Source organism: Tachyglossus aculeatus, chromosome 4 (assembly GCF_015852505.1).
Source record: "Tachyglossus aculeatus isolate mTacAcu1 chromosome 4, mTacAcu1.pri, whole genome shotgun sequence".
NCBI lineage: Eukaryota > Metazoa > Chordata > Mammalia > Monotremata > Tachyglossidae > Tachyglossus > Tachyglossus aculeatus.
Window position 1 is genome coordinate 102,428,786 of NC_052069.1, and position 12,926 is coordinate 102,441,711.

At 50.4% G+C, this 12,926-nt stretch overlaps 1 protein-coding gene across 1 annotated transcript in view; it reads left to right on the forward strand.

The window, feature by feature from the left end:
- Positions 1–12,926, forward strand: part of NR5A1 (nuclear receptor subfamily 5 group A member 1) — a 48,714-nt gene that overhangs the window by 33,603 nt on the left and 2,185 nt on the right. The window lies entirely within an intron of this gene.

The window sequence follows — 12,926 nt, forward strand, 5'->3', positions numbered from 1 at the left end:
ACCCCGGGGCTATTGCAGGCCCCGGGGGGATCTCCGTGCAGCCCCTGCTGCGGTTGGGGAGGAAAGGGGACGTTTTCCACAGCTGGTGCCCCCCCACCCTCAGAAGGGCCTACCCGAAGCCCGGCTGGGAAATTGTCGGAATCTGCCTGACGTCCGTCACTCGGGGGAGGACCGGGTGGCTTTGCAGTACAGGGAAGTTGAATGTTTCAAATCAGCAGGGTCCGCGGGCGGGGGCGGGGTTGCTAAAAGGACACGAAACCCTCCCCAACTGTTGGCCCGTCAATTTCACCGAGTCCGAAGAGCGTGTCAAATAAAGCGGACCGGGCCCGTCCCGTCCCCCACGCGATTCTTTTGGTCCGGCCAGTCCTGGATTGGTTTGGGGCAGGGTCCTTATTCCCCAGCAATCAATCAATCAATAAATCAATCGTATTTATTGAGCGCTTACTGTGTGCAGAGCACTGTACTAAGCGCTTGGGATGTACAAGTTGGCAACATATAGAGACAGTCCCTACCCAACAGTGGGCTCACAGTCTAAAAGGGGGAGACAGAGAACAAAACCAAACATACTAACAAAATAAAATAAATAGAATAGATATGTACAAGTAAAATAAAAAATAAATAGAGTAATAAATATGTACAAACATATATACAGGTGCTGTGGGGAAGGGAAGGAGGTAAGATGCACGGCCTGCGGCGGACACTCCCACCTCTTCCACCTCCCACCTCTTCTTAGAGAAGCAGCGCGGCTTAGTGGAAAGAGCCCGGGTTTGGGAGTCAGAGGTCGTGGGTTCTAATCCCTGTTCCACCACTTGTCAGCTGTGTGACTTTGGGCAAGTCACTTAACTTCGCTGTGCCTCAGTTACCTCATCTGTAAAATGGGGATTAAGACTGTGAGTCCCACGTGGGACAACCTGATTACCTTATATCTATCCCAGCGCTTAGAAGAGGGCTTGGCACGTAGTAGGCCCTTAACAAACGCCATCATCATCATTCCAGGCGCTGAGCCTTGGTAGAGCCGGCCTTTCTGCCCGGGCCCGGGGAATTAGGAGGGAAATAGAGTGGTTTCCTCCCTCGGACCTTTCCGATTCCGGACCGGAGTAGACAAGGGGGAGTCCCAGCTCTCGAGGTACTGAAAGGACAAGGGCGGGGCCAGAGAACCAGGAGCCCCCCGGGTATAATTCTATTTATTTATATTGACGCCTGTTTACTTGTTCTGATCCCGCCCCCAGACTGTAAACCCCCTGTGGGCAGGGATTGTCACTATTGCTGTATTGTACTTTCCAAGCGCTTAGTACACTGCTCTACACACAGTAAGAGCTCAAAAAATGCGATTGAATGAATGAATAAATGAAAGAGCCGGAAAGGCCGAGTGAGCTGGGGATGGAGTCCAGAGGGACAGAACTGGGGGAGGGGAGCGAAGCATTCCGGAGAGAATAACAATGATATTCATTGTGGTGTGCGTTAGGCACCGATTGCCAAGCGCTGAACAGTAAAACCAGAGCAGACACAACCCCTGTCCCAAAAGGGGCTCATAGTCCAAACAGGCGTTTAACCTCCATTTTCCAGGAAAGGAAACAGATTATTGAGAGGAGGCAGGGAACAGAGTCGATGGAGGGGTGGGGGCCGAGTGGGACGAGAGGCAGGAGGGAGGGAGGGGGCACTCCGGGGGCATTTTGCTGTTTATCACCTGAAAGCCCTGGGATCAGGCAGCACCTCTTTACTGAGTTCCGAATCCAGGCCCTCAGTTCATCTTCATGGTATTTGTTAAGCGCTTTCTATGTGCCAAGCGCTGTTCCAAGCGCTGAGGTAGACACAAGGTAATCAGGTTGTCCCACGTGAGGTTCACAGTCTTAATCCCCATTTTACAGATGAGGTCACTGAGGCACAGAGAAGTGAAGTGGCTTGCCCAAAGTCACACAGCTTACAAATGGCGGAGCTCATTTAGAACCCACGACCTCTGACTCCGAAGACCGTGCTCTTTCCACTAGGCCGCGACTCAGTTGGGGACCAACCCCCCACGCATCCCGATTTTCTTGTATACACCCCAGTGCTTTGTACAGTGTCTGGCACATAGTAAGCGCTTAACAAATACCACAATAATAATTATTATTATTACTATTATCTCGCCCCGGAGCGGCCAGGGCTTCGGCACCCGTGAACTCGTTATGGGCAGGGAATAACAATAATACTAATGAATGTGTCTGATGTTATATCGTGCTCTCCCAACCTTCGGTACAGTGCTTGGCACACAGTAAGAGCTCAAAAAATACAATAAGTAACTAATAAATATATAGGCCGAGGGCCGAGCGGCTGGTAGATAGGAACGGCGCGGGCGGGACCACAACCGGTCCAGATCCCCACCCCATCCCGATAATAATAAAATGATGGTATTTGTTAAGCGCTTACTATGTGCCAAGCACTGTTCTAAGCGCTGTTCTAAGCGCTGGGGGAGATACAAGGTAGTTAGGTTGTCAATCAATCAATCAATCGTATTTATTGAGCGCTTACTGTGTGCAGAGCACTGTACTAAGCGCTTGGGAAGTACAAGTTGGCAACACATAGAGACGATCCCTACCCAACAGTGGGCTCACAGTCTAGAAGGGGGAGACAGAGAACAAAACAAAACATATTAACAAAATAAAATAAATAGAATATAAAATCAATCAATCAATCGTATTTATTGAGCACTTACTGTGTGCAGAGCACTGTACTAAGCCCTTGGGAAGTACAAGTTGGCAACATATGGAGACAGTCCCTACCCAACAGTGGGCTCACAGTCCACAGTCCATAGAATAGATAAGCCCACATGGGGCTCACAGTCTTGATCCCCATTTTATAGATGAGGTCACTGAGGCCCAGAGAATAATAATAATAACGATGGCATTTATTAAGCGCTTATTATGTGCAAAGCACTGTTCTAAGCGCTGGGGTGATTACAAGGTGATCAGGATGTCCCACGGGGGGGCTCACAGTCTTCATCCCCATTTTACATATGAGGTAACTGAGGCACAGAGAAGCGAAGTGACCTACCCAAAGTCCCACAGCTGACAAGTGGCGGATCCGGGCTTAGAACCCATGACCTCTGGCTCCCAAGCCCGGGCTCTTTCCACTGAGCCACGCTGTACTCGCCCAAAGTCACACAGGTGATCACTGGCGGAGGTGGGATTAGAACCCACGACCTCTGACTCCCAAACCCGGGCTCTTTCCACGATACTAGGCTGTCCCGTCAACCGGGGCGTCAGAGCCGGGCGGCTGGCTCCTGATTAGGGGCTCCGCCGCCGCCCAGGCTGCAGGTCCTGCCCATCCCCGCCCCGGCTCCTCGGCCAGACTAAATATCTCCCCTTCCCCGGGGAGCGGGGAGGATAGGGGGGCGAGGACTGGCCCACAGCTTGTTGCTATCTCTCCTACATCAACTCCCCTTCAGTGCTCTCCGGCTCTTTTTCTTTCTCTCTTTCTCTGTCTCTCTGTCCCTCTCTCTCTCTGTCTCTCTCTCCCTCTCTCTCTCTGTCTCTCTCTCCCCCTCCCCACCTTTCTTTCCATCATTTTCCTCCCCTTTTGCTCCGTCTTTTTCTTTCTCTCTTTCTCTGTCTCTCTGTCTATTCTGTCTCTTTCTCTCTCTCTGTCTCTCTCTCCCCCTCCCCACCTTTCTTTCCATCATTTTCCTCCCCTCTTGTTCCGTCTTTTTCTTTCTCTCTTTCTCTGTCTCTTTCTCTCTGTCTATTGTGTTTCTTTCTCTGTCTCTCTCTCCCCCTCCCCACCTTTCTTTCCATCATTTTCCTCCCCTCCTGCTCCGTCTTTTTCTTTCTCTCTTTCTCTGTCTTTCTGTCTATTCTGTCTCTTTCTCTGTCTCTCCCCCTCCCCACCTTTCTTTCCATCATTTTCCTCCCCTCTTGCTCCGTCTTTTTCTTTCTCTCTTTCTCTGTCTCTCTGTCTATTCTGTCTCTTTCTCTCTCTCTGTCTCTCTCTCCCCCTCCCCACCTTTCTTTCCATCATTTTCCTCCCCTCTTGCTCCGTCTTTTTCTTTCTCTCTTTCTCTGTCTCTCTGTCTATTCTGTCTCTTTCTCTCTCTCTGTCTCTCCCCCTCCCCACCTTTCTGTCCATTATTTTCCTCCCCTCCTGCTCTTCTCTCCCGTTAACCCCCCGCCCCAGCCCCAAGTTGGAGAAGCAGAATTGGTGTACCGGATTTGTTCTGACGATTTTGACACCTGTCCACATGTTTTGTTTTGTTGTCTGTCTCCCCCTTCTAGACTGTGAGCCCGTTGCTGGGGAGGGACCGTCTCTATATGAGGTCATGGGTTCTAATCCCGGCTCCACCACGTCTGCTGTGTGACCTTGGGCAAGTCACTTAACTTCTCTGAGCCTCAGTTCCCTCATCTGTAAAATGGGGATTAAGACTGTGAGCCCCACATGGGGCAACATGATCACCTTGTATCCCCCAGCGCTTAGAACAGTGCTTCGCACATAGTAAGCGCTTAACAAATGCCATTATTATTATTGTTATATGTTGCCGACTTGTACTTCCCAAGCGCTTAGTACAATGTTCTGCACACAGTAAACACTCAATAAATACGATTGAATGAATGAATAGACCACCAGCCTGGGAGTCCAATGCCGGCCGCTGTGCTCTGTGACCTTAGGCAAGTCACCTCACCTCTCTGGGCCTCAGTTCCCTCATCTGTAAAATGGGGATTGAGACTGAGAGCCCCACGAGGGGCGGGGACTGTGCCCAACCCGATTTGCTTGTATCCACCCCAGCTTTTAGAACAGTGCTTGGCACATAGTAAGCGCTTAACAAGTACCGTTGTTATTATTATTATTACCTGGCACATAGTAAACTCTTAACAAATACCTTAAGACTATGTCCAATCCGATTTGTCTGTATTCACCCCAGCGGTTAGTACAGTACCTGCCACATAGTATGTGCTTACCAAATACCGTAAGACTGTGCCCAACCCGATTTGCTTGTATCCACCCCAGCGCTCAGCACAGTTCCTGGCACATAAACGCTTAACAAATACCATAATTATTATTATAGTAACCTCCATCCCTCCACCCTCCCGCCAGGCGTTTTTGTAGGGAGGGGGAGTACTGGCCAGCAGCCCCCCGCCCCTGGATCGTTCTCGTCTGGAGTAGAGAGGACGGATTTTCTGCCAAATGGGAGGTACCCGACCCCAGCCCAAACTCCGCCGGGTGTGGGGGGAAGAATGGCGAGGGGTCAGGTCAGAATTGGCCCTCTGGGTGAGGGTAATAAGAATAATGATGATGGTCCTTGTTAAGCGCTTACTATGTGCCAAGTACTATTCTAAGCGCTGGGATAGATATCAGGTCATCAGAAGCAGCGTGGCTCAGTGGAAAGGGCACGGGCTTTGGAGTCAGAGGTCATGGGTTCAACTCCCGGCTCCACCACTTGTCAGCTGTGTGACTTTGGGCAAGTCACTTCACTTCTCTGTGCCTCAGTTACCTCAACTGTAAAATGGGGATTGACTGTGGGACAACCTGATCACCTTGTAACCTCCCCTGCGCTTAGAACAGTGCTTTGCACATAGTAAGCGCTTAATAAATGCCATTATTATTATTATTGAGGCTCACAGTCGTAATCCCCATTTTACAAATGAGGGAACTGAGGCCCAGAGAAGTTAAGTGACTTGCCCAAAGTCACCCAGCTGATAAGTGGTGGAGCCGGGATTAGAACCCATGACCTCTGAGTCCCAAGCCCGTACTCTTTCCACTAAGCCACGCTGCTTCTCCTACCCGGGAGGCTAGTTCGGACAACTGGAGGGAAAAAAAAATAATAACAAAAAGCCCTTGGAAACGGATTATTCAATCGGACTCAGGCGCCTCGGCGAGAGCCAAATCCAGCTGGTTTTGTGATGGGGAGCTTTCGGTCCAGGAGTTTTCTCTGGAGTGGTGATTAGTCAGGGATGTCAGGGTGTCGTTACAGGGAATGGGTGCCGGATCCTGACCAGTGGGACAGACCTACAGAAGCACATAGAAGCCCCAAATCTACCTCCATCTCCCCCCACACCCCTCAACCTCCTCGCCCCCTCCCCAACCTCCCCCCCCCACTTCTTCGAGGGTCGCGGATGCCCAGGAACTCGGAGGATGGGGGCGGGCGTCGAGGGTACCCAGAATTATGCTTTCTGCTTTCCTCAGGCCGCTCGCTGGCCCCCGCCGCCTGGTTTCGTTCCCGGACGAGTCTAAGTTCCCAGCTGCAGGTCCAGGAGTTGTCTCCCTCTTGCCTCTTTCCCCAGACTCATTCAATCGCATTTGTTGAGCGCTTACTGTGTGCAGAGCACTGTACTAAGCGCTTGGAAAGTACAACACACTGAATTCAGAAAAAAAGGCCTAGGGAGTTCGTTCACTCATTCAATCACATTTATTGAGCGCTTACTGTGTGCAGAGCACTGTACTAAGCGCTTGGAAAGTACAACAGACTGAATTCAGAAAAAAAAAGGCATAGGGAGTTTGTTCATTCATTCAATCGCATTTGTTGAGTGCTTACTGTGTACAGAGCAGCTGGCCCGGTCCTGGCATCTCCCACACCATCCTTGGCCACCTCCGGCCCCAGCACCAGGACTGGCGCGCGATCATTCATTCAGTCAGTCGTATTTAGTGAGCGCTTACTGTGTGCAGAACACTGTAGTAAGCGCTCGGAAAGTACAACCCAGCAATAAAGAGGGACAAGCCCTGCCCACAACGGGCTCACAGTCTCCCCAAAGCGAACGAGAACTTCGAATGGAGCCGCTTTCAAAGTTTAATCAGACTCAATCACTCAGGGCCGGGGCCGCTCGCCAAGTTGTTTTGTCTCCCCTTCTAGACTGTGAGCCCGTTGTTAGGTGGGGACCGTCCCTATATGTTGCCGATTTGTACTTCCCAATAATAATAATAATAATGATGGCATTTGTTAAGCGCTTATTATGTGCAAAGCACTGTTCTAAGCGCTGAGCACTGTTCTAAGCGTTGAGTACTGTTCCCAAGCGCTTAGTACAGTGTTCTGCACACAGTAAGCGCCCAATAAATACGACTGACTGAATGAATGAATCCAGGGGGGTCCCAAGGCCCAGATCCCACCTCGCAGCCCACCTCCCCTTCCCCACTTTGCGCCCCCAACCCCTTCCAGAGGTCAGACAGGAGCTAAAACCTTGTCCAATCCCAGCTAACTTTTCCCTCCCCTCCAACGCCTGCCGGCCTCCCTCAGAGTCACGACTTGGACCCTGAGCCTCAGCTGTAGAGGCCACGCATTGTGTGTGTGTGTGAGTCGCGATCGCCCTTAACACAATCGGAGTGCGCGCACGCACACACACACACACACACACACACACACACACACACACACACAAACCCCCCCTTCCTCCCCCCATACAGAAGGGCCTGCCATTTGTGTCCAAATAGATTTCTCTCCTGAGCAGGTAAAGAGGTTTTAATTAAAATTAGGGCTTCTCATTCTCCAAATAGCAATATTTATGAAGATGGCACAGGTTAGCTTTGTTCTACAGAAGGGCTTAATAGAGCCTTAATGGATTGACCCGGCATTCGATTTCCTGACTTGCATTCAGCGCCTCAGCGCTCGGCGCGGGGAGCCGAGAGGGGAGAGGCTTTTAGAGTCCGCATTCCCTTAACCGTTTGCAATTGATCAACAGCTTCTCCCACACAATGGGAGCTCTGAATAGCGAGCCCACTTGAGGGCAGACAAACCGTCCGCGACGTAGCCGGGATGTGTGAGAGGCGGCTTTGTCACAGGCCCCGGGCTTTGCAACTGCCTCACTGTCTCTCAATGAAGTGAGTCAATGTTGTGTGGACAGCCTTCTTTTATGCCTCGCAGGAGTGAAAAGATTTATTCAAATATTCAATTAAACCGTGAATAGGGTCTTTCTGAGAACCAGGTGAGTTCATCAGGCAGAACTAGCTCTTGGTGAGGCACCTTGGGCTCTGGATTTGACGTCTATCAATGTAACGCCTTTCTCTCCCTCCGACAGCCACCGCGACCCTATGCAGATAACGAGCACAACCAACACAGCATCTCATCCCACCCCCACCCCAGGCCCTCTTCTTCTCCTTCCCCACTGACAGGTTCCAAAGGATCAAGGCAGCAGGACCGGGCACAGATGCCAGCCTCCCGAGCCCGGCTCCCTCCTGCAAAGGGGAGGACCAGCAAAGGGGGAAAAGCATCCGCAGGGCCTAGGAAGCTTCCATATGGAGTCTGGATTCCAGGCGGAGTCTCAGGTGGCTTTGGCCAACCTCTCTGGTCACCATCAGAGGACACGGCCCCAGCCTCCCGCTCCCTCTCCATTCCCAGCCCTGGTTTGTCCCCCTGCTCAGGATTTTCCCTTCCTTCCAATCCAAGCCTTTCCTGTCCCTGGACCCGGAAGCCAGGAGGGCATTCTCCAGGTGGAGGCCACACACTTGCCATAGAGGCTCTCGGAGTTGCCATAGTTAGTTTGGAGCACTTCGGCGGTGGGGGGTTGGGGGGGCAAGCTTCAGTTTGAGGATGAGAAGATTAAGCCTCTTTAGTTTGAATAGGCAAAGACTATGTAGACTAAGAGGGGGCAGGATTGATATTTACAAAGTCACCTAGGGTGTGGATAGGATGAAGACGAAATTATTGTTCCCTAAATCCCAAACGGCAAGGGGCAGGGGACGCTCTACCCTCTGCCCCCCATTGAAACTTCAAAGTGTCAGATTCAAAGTAAATCAAAGAAATGCTTCCTCACACCCAAGATAACTGGTGAAATTTGTTCCCGCAGGACTGTGATGACTCACATTATCAGTAGGTGCTAGAAGAGTTTAGATAAGTTCATGGAAGAGAGGTCCCTAATGAGACATTGAAGGGAAAGTTGGGTTGTAAAGAGAAAATTTGGGGATGTTAGCTTGTCCATCCCTAATCGTTAGGCTGGATGGTGGGGGCAACCAAAGTCGGGTTCCTACAGGCATCCTGTTGCCACAGTCAGAGACCCAGTACTGGGTCAGATGGCCAACTGGCCTGACTTATTTTTGTGCTCATGTGTCTCTATGTTATATTCCTGCTGTAGGTCAAGGCTGGTCCATTGACATCCTCCCTTCCAGAAAGCTTGCCTTGTCCTGACTCTTGGGTATCCACACTCTAAAAGTCTTTCTCTTTCTATGCTTTTAAAAAGATGGTTCTATTTTTCAAGGAGGAAGGAGCAGGTATGTGGGCATGTCCATACCCTTGCCCCCTGCCCTTTGGTATCCCAGTCTCTGGGCTGAACGATGGCCCCAGAGATGCTTTCCCTCCATCTCTTGGCCGGGTTCTTAACTTGCTGGAGCCCCAGCCTGGCAATGCTCATCTCTCCCATAGTGGTAGGAAAGTGGGGAAAAGGGGTGTGGGTGGATGCTCTCCTCTTAAATGCCCCCTCCTTCCTTGGGCCGGTGTGATTGAGCAGGGCTGATTGTCCCAGGTGAAGAGAGTAGTAAATCCTGTGAAATCACCAGAGACATCAGTGGAAGCTGGGATTGCTGAAGATGCTACCTGATTAGAGGAGCCTAGGCAGAACCTCCACTCTGTTACGGCATGCTCACAACAGAGCATGGGAGAGTGTTATCTGGTGATCTGGGCATTGTCCCTTTTCAGCAGTCACCTTGTTGGGTGACCTTTGGCAAGCCACTGTGCCTCTCTAGGCCTTAGATTCCCTATCTTTTCAGAATTACCTGTTGCAAGTTTCTGGGGGAGAGAAAGACAGCAGTAAATGATTCAGAGACTGTTGCTATTATAGGAATGGTAATGATTTTTATTTTTTTATTGTATTTGTTAAGCTCTTACTTTGTGTTAAGCACTGTTCTAAGTTCTGGGGTAGGTACAGGTCCATAAGGTTGGACACAGCCCCTGTCCCACATGGGGTTCACAGTCTAAGTAGGAGGGAGAACGGGTTTTTAACCCTCATTCTGCAGATGAGGAAACTGAGGCACAGGGAAATTAAGTGACTTGCTCAAGGTCACACCACAGGCAATTGGCAAAGTTGGGATTAGAACTCGGAACCTCTAATTCCCAGATCCATGCTCTTTCCATTAGGCTATGCTGCTTCTAGTCTTGCAACATGAGGATCTCAAAGCATTTTACAGATGATTTTTTAAAAACTTGCTTAATACTGACAACTTCCCTGAGAAAAGGGGAGAGGCAACCATTTCAGATGAGGACACTGGGGTATGGACCTGTTAAAGGCCATGCTCAAGGTCCCACAACAGCCTTTATTGTCAGCTTGAGGCAAACTCTGTTCCTCCCATTCTCTAGCTCTTCTTCACTTCTTTATTCTTGGACATTCCTTTTCTCCATCCAATATCTCTGTCCCAGGATCTTCTCTCAGGAGATTTGGCCATGTACCGGCTTGTGAGGTGGTAGGGAGGGATGATGTGCTGAAGTCCCGTGGAGGAAGGCTGAGCTGGAAGGGGTGTGCAGTATCATCTGGACTGAAAGTTCATTATAATAATAATAATAATAATAATAATAATAATAATTGTGGTGTTTGTTAAGTACTTACTATGTGCCAGGCACTGTACTAAGCACTGGGGTCGATACAAGCAAACTGGTTTGGATACAGTCCCTGCCCAACATGGGGCTCCCAGTCTCAATCCCCATTTGGCAGGTAAGATAACTGAGGCACAGAGGAAGTGAAGTGACTTGCCTAAGGTCACACAGCAGACAAATGGCAGAGCTAGAATTCGAACCCAGGTCCTTCTGATTCCCAGTCCCATGCTCTCTCCACTAGACCATGCAGCTTCTTGTTGTGTGGGCAGGGAATGTGTTATATTGTACTCTTCCAATCACTTAGTACAATGCTCTGCCCATGGTAAGTGCTCGATAAATTCAACTGATTGATTAATTGATTGATCTGGGTCACCTGCCTGTGTCCAGCCAGGAAAATGCTTAACCAATACAGGACTGTTCTTCAGCTTTCCAGGAACAGAATCTCTACATGTCCATTGGTCACCCTTTCCAGCGGTTTATCATCCTGATAGGGCATTCTTCCTTAAATATAATCATATAGTCCCTTGCTTAAGTTAGTCACTTCCTCTTGCTTGATTCTCTGCAGCCATGGGGGACAGCTCGTTAGCATCTTCTCATTAAGCTCTTTGAAGGCTAGAAGACAGCATTCAGACTCGGCTCAGCCTTCTCTTCTCCAGGCTAAACACTTCTAGATCCTCTAAGCCGTCTTTCTAGAACTGATTTTCCTGCCCTTTTTTCATATTTTCTTTTTTTCTGCCACACCCAAGGAAGCCTAGGTCTGACCCATCTACTCAGCCTCTGTCTCCCACGCCTCCTCATCAGAACTGGAAGCCACGTTAGCCCAGGCCTCTGCCTTGCCCTTCCCCCTTTCCCCTTCATCCCTGCCCCGGGCTGGGTGGCCACAGCTGGAGCTTGGCTCAGGAGGATCAGCTTATCTATGGTTGCTCTGGGTGGGGAGGGGGCACCCACTCTGCAGAATAGGTGGTGGCTGGGTCTCCGATGACTTGTTTTCCTGCTCAGGTTTCCCTAAGTCCTGCATTAGATACGCAGGTTCAGCCTGGTGCCGGATGCGGGCTGCCGGAGCAGAGATAGGATCAGTGTTGCCATGATTATTGAGCCTCTTGGCACATCTGGGAAGCCTGGGTTTAGGGGGGATTAGACCGGCTTTCTTCAAGGGGCTGAGACGGACAAGGGACGAGGTGAGGGGGTGGAGAAGAGGAAGCGCTGGTGCAAGTCTTTCTGGACAGTGTGGGGGTGACAAGGCCAGGGGTTTTGGGCCCAGATCCTCACCCTTGGGACCTCAGCAGTCGTGTTTCCTCGTGCTGGATGGATCTCATTGGGTCGTCTAGTTCGGAGGTGCAGATCAGCCTGTGTAGAGGAATGAAAGAACTGGGCAGCAGATCAAAAGGACACCAGGCAGAAAGTCTACAGAAACTCAAGCAGTGGGTCTACTGGAAATAAGACAGTGAGTCTAAAGGAAGCCTGATAGCAGATCTTACCATCATCATCCCCACCACCACCATCATCATCATCATCAATGTTTACTCAGTGCCTACCATGAGGAGAACACTGAACTAGGTGCTTGGGACCTCATTCCTGCCCTTGAGGAGTTTCAAACTAAAGTGCAAAGGAAACTAGATGGTTTAAAGAAAACCACGGAGCAGGGTTTAAAGGAAACCAGGCAGCAGACATAAATGAACCAAGCCGGGTTTTCAGGAAATAAGGCAGCTAATCTAAAATGAGTGAGGCAGCCGTTTTAAGGAAACCATAGAACAGGCTGGAGAAAGGCAGTGGGCATAAAAGAACTGGACAAATCACTGTGTCTCATCTCTATTCCTTTTTTGAGTGGGGTCCCTGGGATGCATGCTTGGCAGATGCTCTAAGGACCATTGATTGCCATGGGCACAAGGGAAGCAGCTCCCTGGTTGAGGTATCCCATGGGTCTGCCCAGGGCCACCCTATGGTAGGGTCCACCAGGGCAATCTCCCTAATAATAATAATAATTTTGGTATTTGTTAAGCACTTACTATGTGCCAAGCACTTTTCTAAGCACTGGGGGAGATACAAGGTAATCAGGTTGTCCCACATGGGGCTCACAGTCTTAATCCCCATTTTCCAGAAGAGGTAACTAGACAAGTTAAGTGACTTGCCCACGGTCACACAGCTGATAAGTGGCGGAGCTGGGATTAGAACCCATGACTGACTCCCAAGCCCACACTCTTTCCACTGAGCCACGCTGCTTCTCTGAGACCCCTGCACCCTAGGAGGATTTGCCTCCCCTGGCAAAGGGCAATCGGGATCACTGCCACAACTCAGGGCAGTGGAGAAGGCGGGAGCAATCGCGTGACAAAGTCACTGTCACTGTCTCTCTCCTACATAAGCCAGCCAATCCGCCCCTTCCCCTTCCTTTCTCTGGCACGGCATGGCAGCAGCTGTCCAGAGTCCTGCTGTCAGCGGAATATCTCAA